The sequence below is a fragment of the Ctenopharyngodon idella genome, chromosome 2 (genome assembly GCF_019924925.1).
Source record: "Ctenopharyngodon idella isolate HZGC_01 chromosome 2, HZGC01, whole genome shotgun sequence".
NCBI classification, from domain to species: domain Eukaryota; kingdom Metazoa; phylum Chordata; class Actinopteri; order Cypriniformes; family Xenocyprididae; genus Ctenopharyngodon; species Ctenopharyngodon idella.
In genome coordinates this window covers 25,722,884-25,736,379 of record NC_067221.1, presented here as the reverse complement: position 1 = coordinate 25,736,379, position 13,496 = coordinate 25,722,884, and the positions used below count along the sequence as shown (strand labels likewise).

General features: G+C 39.5%; 2 protein-coding genes across 3 annotated transcripts in view; one reads left to right on the top strand and one right to left on the bottom strand.

Annotated features, from left to right (window-relative positions):
* med1 (mediator complex subunit 1) overlaps positions 1-13,496 on the bottom strand; it is a 633,161-nt gene that overhangs the window by 220,465 nt on the left and 399,200 nt on the right. The gene's annotated exons all lie outside the window — the stretch shown is intronic.
* The window catches only part of si:ch211-196c10.15 (uncharacterized), a 370,952-nt gene that overhangs the window by 68,447 nt on the left and 289,009 nt on the right, over positions 1-13,496 (top strand). The gene's annotated exons all lie outside the window — the stretch shown is intronic.

The window sequence follows — 13,496 nt, the reverse complement described above, 5'->3', positions numbered from 1 at the left end:
TCCACTTGAAGGAGTGAATGAAACGAGTGAGTGAGTTCGGACCCTGAGTGCGTCGGAAGGGCTGCCGATTTCGCATAGTTTGTGCTTGCTGTATAATAATAATTTTAAACATAGCAAACTGGCAGCTCCAGTAGTAATGAATATATATGTTGAACTCTGCCATGAAAACTAGCATGTACAAACCTTAATGAAACGATTTAATGATCAATTAAAAAGGAATTTATACTATGTTGAACCAGTGCGATTTGGAAAATGAATGGATGATTGATTCAGCTGCGGGCGCCATCTCCTGGCGAGATGCGGGAATTCATTCAGCGCGCGACTCCTCACCGTGCATTATGGGTATTCTCAAGCCGTTGAGCGTGCATCGGCTGTACACTCGTTATTGCAGTGCATTGTGGGATTGAATGAGTGCACTCAACATCGTCCACTATGGTTTCGGACACCACTACAAATGGCTGTCCCCTCAAATAGTGCCCTATTTAGGGGTATAAGGGGCGATTTCGGACACAGCCCTGGTGACAGTTCTTCTTCTTCTTGTGTAATTTGCGGCAGCTTAGACGCTTCAAAGGCGTATTGCTGCCCTCCTCAGGTAATCTGAAGAACTCCATCTTATGTATTAAATCCTCAAATAAAGCCCAGTGTGAAGTAAAAAGTTTTTAACAATCTTTGTTGTCTCATAATCCTTATTTTCAAGAACTGATTTCAAAGATATAGGTGAGACTCCAGACTCCAACAGATCAGAAAACATGCGATTCTTGCATCACGATGAATTACACACTCCATTACTACATGCTTCACAGATTCCAACTCTCCACACAAACATCTGCCATCTGGATGCTTGCCAACCATTGCCAGCCCATAATTCAGTGCACAATGTCCCAATTTTAATCTTGTGATTACCACACTATCCCTCCTCTCTAATCTTGTGAATGATGTTTGCATTAATGTAGGCTGAATTGAAAAATAATGCATGCCCTTATTCCCTTCTTCCCATTTTTTCTGCCATAGTTGTAATATTTTTTGCTGTATAATACTCGCACTCAATTCTTCCATACATTACATTCAAATCAACTTCACTCTTGTGTGTAGCTTTTTTTGCCATCTCATCAGCCTTTTCATTCCCCTGAATCTCTACATCAGAATCAGAATCAGAATGAGCTTTATTCGCCAGGTGTGCACAAACACACAAGGAATTTGTTGTGGTTTTGTACAGGAGCTCTTGGTACACACATACATATGACATGAGAACAGAAAGAACATTTAAATAAGTAAACTAAGAAAATAATAATAAATAAGTAAAATAAAATAAATAATAATACTAAGACATACAGATTTGTATTGTATATACAACAGGATGAATATAATATATATATATATATATATATATACATACATACACACACACACACACAACTAATTGTTACTATATCTCAAGTACTAAAAGTGAATACTAAAACAGGGGTAATTGCTTCTTATGCCTAGATGTTCTAGTGCACAGAGATCTGTAACGTCTGCCTGAGGGCAGAAGTGCAAACAGGTTGTGTCCAGGGTGAGAAGGGTCTGTGATGATACCTGCCCGTTTCTTCACTCTGGCATTGTACAAGTCCTGAAGGTTGGGCAGGTGCATACCAATTATCCTTTCAGCTGTCCTAACAATCCATTGCAGTCTTCTTATATCTGATTTGCTGGCTGACCCAAACCAAACAGTTATAGAAGTGCACAGAACTGACTCAATAACAGCTGAGTAAAACTGTGTCAGCAGCACCTGTGGCAGGTTGAACTTTCTCAGCTGGCGAAGGAAGTACAGTCTCTGCTGAGCCTTTTTCGCAGTGGAGTCAATGTGATTGTTCCACTTCAGGTCCTGAGAGATGATGGTTCCCAGGAACCTGAATGACTCCACTGCCTCCACAGTGCTGTTCATGATGCTGAGTGGGGGGAGTGCAGGGGGGTTTCTCCTAAAGTCCACTATCATCTCCACTGTTTTGAGCGTGTTCAGCTCCAGGTTATTGTGACTGCACCAAACAGCCAGCTGTTCAACCTCCAGTCTGTAAGCGGACTCGTCTCCGTCCCGGATGAAGCCGATGACTGTGGTGTCGTCTGCGAACTTCAGGAGCTTTACAGAGGGGTCTTTAGAGGTGCAGTCATTTGTGTAGAGGGAGAAGAGCAGTGGGGAGAGCACACAACCCTGAGGAGCTCCAGTGCTGATGGTGAGGGTCCTGGATGTGAGTTTTCCCAGCCTCACTAGCTGCTGCCTGTCTGTCAGGAAGCTGGTGATCCACTGACAGATGGAAGTGGGTACAGAGACCTTGGTCAGTTTATTCAGGAGGGTATCCGGGATTATGGTGTTGAAAGCCGAACTGAAGTCCACAAACAGGATCCTTGCATAAGTTCCTGGTTTGTCCAGATGTTGTAGGATATAATGCAGTCCCATATTGACTGCATCATCCACTCGATAAGCAAACTGCAAGGGGTCCAGCAGGGGTCCAGTGATGTCCTTCAGGTAGGCCAACACCAGTCTCTCAAATGACTTCATGACCACAGACGTCAAAGCAACAGGTCTGTAGTCATTTAGTCCCGTGATTTTTGGTTTCTTGGGTACAGGGATGATGGTGGAGCATTTGAAGCAGGATGGGACTTCACACAGCTCCAGTGATCTGTGTGGACTAAATCGGGGGATAAATTATCACCCGATTTAGTGCAACAAGAATTTCTAATATTATATCTGGTCTATTATTTCTAATATTATATCTGGTCACTCTTCCTAGCCTTAATTGCCATTAGTGCTGCAGTGGCATCTGAACACAAAACGTTTTTTCCAGGTCTTTGTCTCTCCCCCCACCCAAAGGCCCACAAAATTGCTACTAGTTCTGTTGAAAAGACTGACATGTTATCTGGTAATCGCAATCCGTGTTTAATATGTAATTGAGGGATACTTATCCCTATTGCTGATTTTCTGTTGAGTGGGATCATAGAACCATCAGTAAATATCTGCACACAGTCTGACCAGTTTCCTTTTAAATGTTCATACACCAAGGCTACAGGATCACCATTATCTTCAATGAAAAATCAACTGTAGGCTCTGGCAGAAACCATGGTAGGACTGGAGACCAACACACTGCAGGTCCTATTATAAAATCTTTCATACCCAATTCTTGAGCTCTCTTTTCCACAGTGTAAATCATGCTCCCCTTTCTATCCCTTCCACCCCTTATCTAAAACTCCCAATGTCCATCTAATAAACTTCTAGCCGGATTTATGCATTTAAAACTTCGGAGCTTAGACCAATAGTTCAGAGACAACTTAGTCCTCTTTAACTTCAATGTACTCTCCTCCATTTCAACTAACAGTGCATTAATTGGTGTTGTTTTCATAGCACCACTACAAATTCTTAAAGCCTTAGCTTTAATAACCTCCAATTTCTTTAAAACAGATGGCGCTGCAAACCCATAAACCATGCATCCATAATCAATATTGGATCTGATGATTCCCCTGTAAATCATCATTAGGCATCTTAAAATATTAATAACTTTCTCACATCTTTTAACTATTTAATCTATGTATACCCTCCAAGACATTCTCTCCTCAAACCAAACTCCCAAGAATTTAAATGATTTTGCACTGCAGTTTATTTCTGACATTCAAATAAAATAAAAAGGCTTTTGATCCAGCTCATGCTCACATCTCCAGAAAGCTTCAGGTTCAGTAGCAGGATATACTATATGTTTGGGACTAGTGCGGGAAATAAATGTGCTTTTTGTAAAGGCCATCTGATTTTCAAACTAGTCCCCCATAATTATAATTTGATTTATACAGACTAGCATCAATAAACTAGTAATTGCCAGTAATGGAAGTACAGACAGACAGACAGACAGACATAGATAGATACATACATACATACATACATACATACATAGACAGACAAAAAATTTTACTGTCTTGGGAGTCACTGCCACATCATCAAATGTTAAGTGCTTTATGTGCTTCAGTAGTTACATCAAGTAAACGTGTACGCCAGATTTTATGAACTTTCCCAGTAACGTTTTCCATTACCTACAGCCACATCAGATTATAACTACTCAATTTATTTCAAACGAGTGAACACAGTCTGCCCAGGAATGAAGACAATAAGATTGAATTTAGAAATGTAAATTTATGACATGTTTGTTTGTGTGAGAGAGTAATGAGGTCGGAGAGTTGGAGCAGAAAAAATTAGAGGCAAGCTGTACCTGTTCAGATCGGCTAGATCAGACTAATTTTATGAAATGCAATGTAAACTCTAACAAGGCATTTTTATTTATTTAGTCAGTTTGAGATTCATCCATCCACCCATCCATCAATCCATTTATTACATTATTTTTTTTTTTTTTTAAATTGCTTACAATTTTTGAAACTATGGCTCCATTTCTTGAAACTCTACACACAAAACGTGCCCACAACATGCAAAATATCACACATATCTTTCAAAAGCAAACACTTAATTCAAAACTATTTTAACTCTTCTAAAAATCTATTGCATATAGTAACTCTTCACACAAACCATCAAATCATTAGCCATATACACCCCAAACTACACGGATGTGAAAAATGTAAAACACTATCTTGTGTCTTTTCCTTGTTCAGTGTGCAGTGAAGTGTACAGGAGTTCGTCACTCACACATCTGCACAAATACACTGTATATACAGTATGTATGCACAATTGTTGCACAATTGATGAACTTTACAGTTATTGAGCAGAACTGAATCAACACTGAATTTGAGCTGAATAATGAGACTATTAGCTTGTTAAATCTGCTTTTCAGGAGAATTTGAATTTATTACTATTTGTTACTATTGTGAAGCCACTTTGAAACAATCTGTATTGTTTAAAGCGCTATAAAAATAGAATTGACTTGACTTGCATATTCAGAATTTATATACGAATAAACAGAAATGCAAGGGTTAAAAATGTATTTGTTTCTCAAAACAATGATTTTTGATTTCTAAGTGAACTAATTATGTGTAAGTTTTTCACACATGATCATTGGGTGTAGGTAATTGGGAAATGATTCTGGCATTTAAATGCTAGTGTTTCCCAAATGAAACACAAGAACTGTTAGTTTTGAAAGATGTGTCTAATGTAAGGAACTGTGTTTAGCATTTTGCAAAAAAATTTATTTACAATTGCAAACTGAGTGTAAAGCAGATTATGTGTTTGTAGTTTTGCACACTTAGTCTAAAGATTAGTACATGAGTGACGTCTGAACAAAGGCATACAAGATGGGCCAAGTGTATTGGGCTAAGGCTAAACAAATGGCCTCACTGTAAGGACTGCAACAGAGCCATAATAGATTGTGCCTCAACACTTTCAACATACTTTGAGATCACCCTCTTATTTTTACCTGATTTGCTTCATACTTCATCAGAATAATGTCAAAACATGGCAGACGTAGACCTTTGAAAAGAATCGTGACATCTCAAGTACTGTTGCCTTGGCAACACATCAAACTCTAATATTAGTTTTGGATGATTTTGAGACTATTAGCATGATTCATATTGCATGAAACCCGACACACACGTCAGGATTGTTATCCAGTAGACATGGGCAAAGCCTTAGAAATGGGCGGGGAGGAGGGGCTCTATAGTGCCACCTTATAGTGCAGTAAATGTGGAGTGCATTTGACATAGTCCTTTGTTTAACCATTTTAAATGCCTATTGCCTGCTGTGCACAGTTGTCCTGAAGCCACCGGGGTGGTGGTGCCACTGGTCTTGGGCCCATCACCGCTGCTTGCAGCTATATTTATTAGGGCCCAAGCCAAAGGCGAAGACCCTATTGTTCCCCTAAGTATTATTATTAGGGCCCAAGCCACTAAGGTGCAGGGCCCTATTGTTTTTCTAAGGATTATTATTATTATTATTATTAGGGCCCAAGCCCAAAGAGCGAAGGCCCTATTGTTTTCTTTAGGATTATTAGGGCCCAAGCCACTAAGGCGCAGGGGCCTATTGTTTTCCTAAGGATTTTTTTTTAGGGATTATTGTTTTTCTAAGGATTATTATTAGGGCCCAAGCCACTAAGGCGCAGGGCCCTATTGTTTTTCTAAGGATTATTATTATTAGGGCCCAAGCCCTGTAAAGAGCGAAGGCCCTATTGTTTTCTTTAGGATTATTAGGGCCCAAGCCACTGGTGGTGCAGGGCCCTCTTGTTGTTTTCTTTAGGATTATTATTAAGGCCCAAGCCCAAATGGCGAAGGCCCTATTGTTTTCTTTAGGATTATTTAGGGCCCAAGCCCAAAAGGCGAAGGCGCTATTGTTTTCTTTAGGATTATTATTATTTTTATTAGGGCCAAAGCCCTGTAAAGGGCTGAAGGCCCTATTGTTTTCTTTAGGATTATTAGGGCCCAAGCCCAAAGGGCGAAGGCCCTATTGTTTTCTTTAGGATTATTATTAGGGCCAAAGCCCTGTAAAGGGCTGAAGGCCCTATTGTTTTCTTTAGGATTCTTATTAGGGCCCAAGCCCAAAGGGCGAAGGCCGTATTGTTTTCTTTAGGATTATTATTATTATTAGGGCCCAAGCCAAAGGCGAAGGCCCTATTGTTTTCTTTAGGATTATTAGGGCCCAAGCCACTAAGGCGCAGGGCCCTATTGTTTTTCTAAGGATTATTATTATTAGGGTACAAGCCACTAATGGCGCAGGGCCCTCTTGATCCCCTAAGGATTATTATTATTAGGGCCCAAGCCCAAAGGGAGAAGGCCCTATTGTTTTCTTTAGGATTATTATTATTAGGGCCCAAGCCCAAAGGGCGAAGGCCCTATTGTTTTCTTTAGGATTATTATTATTAGGGCCAAAGCCCAAAGGGCTGAAGGCCCTATTGTTTTCTTTAGGATTATTATTAGGGCCAAAGCCCTGTAAAGGGCTGAGGTCCCTATTGTTTTCTTTAGGATTCTTCTTCGTCTTATTAGTATTATTATTATCATTAGGGCCCAAGCCACTAAGGTGCAGGGCCCTATTGTTTTTCTAAGGATTATTATTATTATTAGGGCCCAAGCCCAAAGGGCGAAGGCCCTATTGTTTTCTTTAGGATTATTATTATTTAGGGCCCAAGCCACTAAGGTGCAGGGGCCTATTGTTCTCCTAAGGATTATTAGGGCCCGAGCACCGATGGTGTGAGGACCCTATTGGAATTGCTCCCTTTATTATTATTAGGGCCCGAGCACCGATGGTGTGAGGACCCTATTGGAATTGCTCCGTTTATTAGGGCCCGAGCACCGATGGTGTGAGGACCCTATTGGAATTGCTCCGTTTATTATTATTATTCTTCTCCAAAGTGAATCGCATTTTTGAGGGCCTGAACATACTCGAAAACTCATGAAACTTTGCACACGCATCAGAAGTGGTGAAAATTTACGTCTGTTATGGGTTTCAGAATTGGGTGGGCAAAATGGCTCGATAGCGCCACCTAATGAAGTGCCCCTCGCGCTACATTTCACGTAAATTTTGAAATTCGGTACACACGTTTAACAGCCCAATACTTACAAAAAAGTCTCTTGGAGCAAAATCTGAAACTGAACAGGAAGTCAGATATTTTGAATTAACTTGCCATTTTTTTTCCATTTCCAGACGTTGTACTTTAACAAACTCCTCCTAGAGCTTTAATCAGATCAATGTCATATTTGGTCAGTCTAATCTAAAGGCCTTTGCGACATTAAATTGCGAAGATCTAGATTTGCGTGTCCGTGGTGGCCTGACAAAATTCGATGTTTCGCCATGAAATAGGAAGTTCTTGTAACTCGGGTATACAGTGTCGGATCTGCCCCAAACTTCGCATGTTTCATTAGAGTAGTGACCTGAAGACATTTTCATGACAATATACAGTTACAATCATAGCGCCACCTGTGGGCAACAGGAAATGACATGTTTTACACTGTGATTAACTCCTCATAGAGATTTAACATCATATGTTGTCAGTCTAATCTTAAGACCTTAGTGATGATAAATATCAAAGATCTTGAGTTTTCGTTGGAGGGTGTGTCCGTGGCAGCCTGACAAAGTCTGATGTTTCGCCATGAAAGAGGAAGCTGTTGTAACTCAGGCATACTATGTCTGATGTGCCTCAAACTTCACATGTGTGATAAGAGTCCTGGCCTAAAGACATCTATATGACAATATTTAGTTAGTCGTAGCGCCACCTGCTGGCAACAAGAAATGGCATGCTTCACACTGTAATTCAATCCCAGGAACTCATTTCAATATGCCACGAAGTACCAAACATGCTAAAAAACATGTTAAATCATGCAAAACCTAGCTAAGTGCTAATGTATGCGATTAACGCCACGAAACAGGAAGTTGTTGTAACTCAGGCATACAATGTCCGATCTGCTCCAAACTTCACGCTTGATAATAGTCCTGGCCTGATGACAACTACATTGCAATATTCAGTTATGGTCAAAGCGCCACCTATTGGCAGTAGGAAGTGTGGCACTTTTAAATGATTTTACCATAATTCTCCTGTATTTACTCGCTTACATGCATGTCGCCCACTTTTCACTGTTTTCCTAAGGCCAATGGGTGGCGGTGAGCCCAGGTGCGAGGGCCCTATTGGATTTCCTCCGTTTATTAGGGCCCGAGCACCGATGGTGTGAGGACCCTATTGGAATTGCTCCGTTATTAGGGCCCAAGCCACTAAGGCGCAGGGCCCTATTGTTTTTCTAAGAATTATTATGGCCCGAGCACCGATGGTGTGAGGACCCTATTGGAATTGTTCCGTTTCTTCTTCTTCTTCTTCTTCTTCTTCTCCCAAATGAATCGCTTTTTTGAGGGCCTAAACATTCTCGAAAACTCATGAAACTTTACACACGTGTCAGAAGTGGTGAAAATTTACGTCTGTTATGGATCTCAAAATTAGGCGTGGCAAAATGGCTCAATAGCGCCACCTACGAAATCTGAAAACCAACAGGAAGTGAGATATTTAAAATTTTCTATGCAAAATTTGTGCAGTTTTTGCCATTTCCACACGTTGTACTTTAACGAACTCCTCCTAGAGCTTTAATCAGATCAACATCATATTTGGTCAGTCTTATCTAAAGGCCTTTGCGACGTTAAATTGCGAAGATCTAGAGTTTTCCCTGAAGGGCGTGTCTGTGGGGGCCTGTATATGACAATGTTCAGTTAGTCATGGCGCCACCTGCTGGCAACAGGAAATGGCATGCTTTAAACTGTAATTCACTACCAGAAACACATTTCAATATGCCACAAAGTACCAAACATGCCAGGAACACGTTAAATCATGCTACACTTGGTTAAGTGCTAATGTATGCGATTAATGCCACGAAACAGGAAGTTGTTGTAACTCAGGCATACAATGTCCGATCTGCTCCAAACTTCACATGTTTGATAATATTTCTGGACTGAACACATCTATATCACAATATTCGGTTACCACTTGTCAAAGCGCCACCTGTTGGCAGCAGGGAGTCTGGCACTTTGAAATGACATTGCCATAATTCTGCTGTATTTACTCGCTTACATGTATTTCACCCACTGTTCACTGTTTTCCTAAGGCCAACGGGTGGCAGTGAGCACGGGTGCGAGGGCCCTTTCATCGCTGCTTGCAGCTTTAATTATTATTATTATTTTATTTATTTTTTTCCATCATCCGTGGCTTTTTGGGGGCCTCAACATGCTCAAAAACTCTTGAAAATTGGCACAAACATTGGAATCTGCGGCCATTAGGATGCCGCAGAGACTGGTACCCGGGCGTGGCAGGGGGGCTCGACAGCGCCCCCTTGAACGAAGTCCGAAACTTGGTCCATATATCAAACACGCTTGCACGTATTAGTATGAAACTCGGTACACATATAGACCTCATCGAGCCTAAGTTATACGCCACCCCAACAGGAAGTTGGCTATTACGGGTTTTTTGAAAAACGCATGCTCTGGAATTTGATATACTCCTCCTAGGCGATTAATTCGATCACCACCAAACTCGGTCAGCATGAAGTCAAGATATTGAGGATGTAAAATTGCCAGCGGATTTTTGATATCTTGAACGGTTTGGCTGTGGCGAAGCAACAAATTTATGGCGAGAAAAGGGAATCAGGAAATGTGTTATAACTTATGCATACATTGAAGTTTCATAAAAATCAATCAGCTGTGTGTTCGGTGGAGGAGAACGATCACATGGATGTGACTATTGTGAGTCAAAGTTATAGCGCCACCAACTGGCAGCAGGAAATGTGTCACTTTCAAAATGCTTTGAGATCACCCTATTTTTTTTACCCGATTTCCTTCAAACTTTATCACAATAATGTTAAAACATGGCAGATGTAGACCTGTGAATGTATTTGTGATATCTTAAATATTGTCGCCATGGCAACATGTCAAACTTTAATAATATTCTTTAGTGTTTTTGAGACTGTTAACATGCTTCAAATTGCATGAAACTTGACACACACATCAATGTTGTCTACCAGTAGACATGGACAAAACCTTAGAAACGGGCGTGGTGGAGGGGCTCAGTAGCGCCACCTTTTGGCAAAAGTGGGGGGGTATTTTTACCTACAGTCACCAAACTCGGTACACATATTGTTCTCATTAAGCCGGACAACTTTCTAATTTACAGTCATTAGCTCCGACCAACAGGAAGTCAGATATTTTGATTTGAATGTGGATTTTTCACTCTCTCTCTCTCTCTCTCTCTCTCTCTGTCCTACCCCCCTCCACCCTTTCAGACTATTTGGGCAATTTTGGGGCCCTTACCATGCTCGAAAACTCATGAAACTTTGCACATACATCAGAACCTGCGGCCATCAGGGCCGGGCAGAAGCTGGTACCCGGGCGTGGCAGGGGGGCTCGAAAGCGCCCCCTTGAATGGGGTATGAAATCTTCGTCCATATATCAAACATATGTGTCACTTTCAAAATGCTTTGAGATCACCCTCTTACTTTTACCCGATTTGCTTCAAACTTCATTAGAATAATGTCAAAACATGGCAGACAAGTGAATGTATGTGTGATATCCTAAATATTGTTGACATGGCAACAAGTCAAACTTTAATAATATTCTTGGGTATTTTTGAGGTTCTTAACATGCTTCAAATTGCATGAAACTCGACACACACATCAATATTACCATCCAGTAGACATGGGCAAAGCCTTAGAAAAGGGTGGGGAGCAGGGGATCTACAGCGCCACCTTTTGACAAAAGTGAGGAGGTTAGTTTAACCTACAGTCACCAAACTCGGTACACATATTGATCTCATTAAGCCGGACAACTTTCTCATTTACAGTCATTAGCCAACAGGAAGTCAGCTATTTTGGTTTGAATGTGGAATTTTTGCATAAACAAGCTCTGACATTTTAACTACTTCTCTTAGGAGATTCATGCAATCGCCACCAAACTTTCTGAACATGATGACAAGACACTGAAGATGCTAAAATGCAAACGATTATAGGATATTTTGAATGGTGTTGCCATGGCAACAGTTTAAAATAGGAACAAAAAGGGAAACAGGAAAAGACTTATATTTACTAACCACGGAATTATACATCCTTTATTTCAATATAAAATAATACAGATATTATAAATAAGCACATTTTAATTACATTTTTCATTTCAATAAGTATGTGTAAGTTAAAATTAGGCAGATAACTGCTCTTTGGTTAAAATAATTCAAATAATATCCAAATGTGAGATATAGAATAAGCACTAGAGGGCAGCAAATACCCATTTTTAAACATGGTTGAGAAAAAACAAAACTTTGTTTTTAAACACCGTTTAAAGGTATAATTATATTCAGTGGGTAAGTTGTTTGGATGCATATATAGACATTATCAAAGACTAACAGATTTTATTATTTTTTTTTTTTAAATGTTGAATCTTCTGAAGCAACTTACTGATAAAACAGTCTCTCTCTCTCTCTCTCTCTTTCTCTCTCGCTGGCTGCGTCCGAAACCGCCTACTCAATGAGTAGGTACTTAATTTCAATAAGTACTTACTTAACGAGCGCTAAAGGAGTAGGTACTTAATAGCCAAATCTCGTTGAGTATGAATGCGATCCGAAAATAATCCGCCATGTTGACGTTATCATGTGACCTACGACGTTATCACAAGCGCAACAACTTAAAAGGTATGAGTGACAGGTTTAATTAATCTATCTGTAAAGATCTTGATATTGATCAAACTTGCTTATTTTGTGGTCTTGTTGAAGAAACAGCTGCCAGTAATTTTGTAATTGTAGTACAACTAATATATTTTGGGTTAATTTAAAGTTCTTATATTTTTATAATGTGAGTTTATTTTTTGTTGAATATGTTGTTAATTTCTTTATTTTATATGCAAAAATGTTCATCCACAAGCAAAAGTGGCATACATTTCATTTGTTTTCCTTTTTTTTCCCTTGTTGAATTAGCTCGTTTCATCCCTCAGGCTTATAAATAATAAATACTTTTATGCATTATGATGTATTCAAAATATTTAACCTTATCATCATGCTTTAAGTCTGTGTATATAATCTCAAACTATGATGTATACAAACATGTTTGTTTTTTGTCATTATTGTTTATTGTTACCTAGTTCGGTTTTCTTCAGTGTTATCAATGTCTGAAGCCAAAGAAGATATCAGCAGCTGCTTGAAGATCTCGCCTTTGGAGAAGACTGATTTTATACTCAAAAAAATGTAAGTATAACTACTTAAAATTAAGATTACCCCAGAATGAACTGCTTTGCTAGCCCACCTCAACACTTACACACAATGATATTGATAAATGCTGACCAATACTTCATTATATTACTTTTCATTTTACTTCTTTAGTAAAACAAGCAAAACGTAATGTTTTGTCATATGACATAGCTATGCATGAATACACACTAGACAAATACAGCTGATGTGAATACATCTCAATTTACAGTCAATTCATGCATTAATTCATTGCTTAATAAAATATGTCAATTTACTGATAATAATAGCATAATTAATAAAAAAAAGTAAAAGAATTAATAAAAGTAATAATGACAATAAATAAATGCATATACAAGTCAACAACACATGAAACAAAGCTTTATTCAAATTTATTGATCTAACAATCACGTATTTACAATCCTACTGCCATCTCAACACAGCTGTGCCAATTCTGCAGCTTTATTCTGATGAAGCAGCTGATGAACACCTTCATCCATCATGTCCCTCACTGCTGCTCTTCTCAGTGGGGACATCGTTGATCCAGAGGATGAGGAAGATGATGATGATGGACCCCTGAACCCCACAACCTTGAAGCAAGAGTGGGAGAAGGTGTGCAGGACAATCTGGCTGCTGCTGCTGCTGTGTCTTCTGCAAACATTCATGTGCTCTCCATCAGCATGACTAAATAAACAGATTAAAACATTTTACAATTCATTAATGTCAGCATTCTGTTTCTTGCCATATTTCATTTAATATTTTTACAATTACTTGATAATTTTTGTCATAGCTTCATTACTTTTGTGGTGTGGTGGGCTAAACCACTGAGCTGGTCAGCAGAAG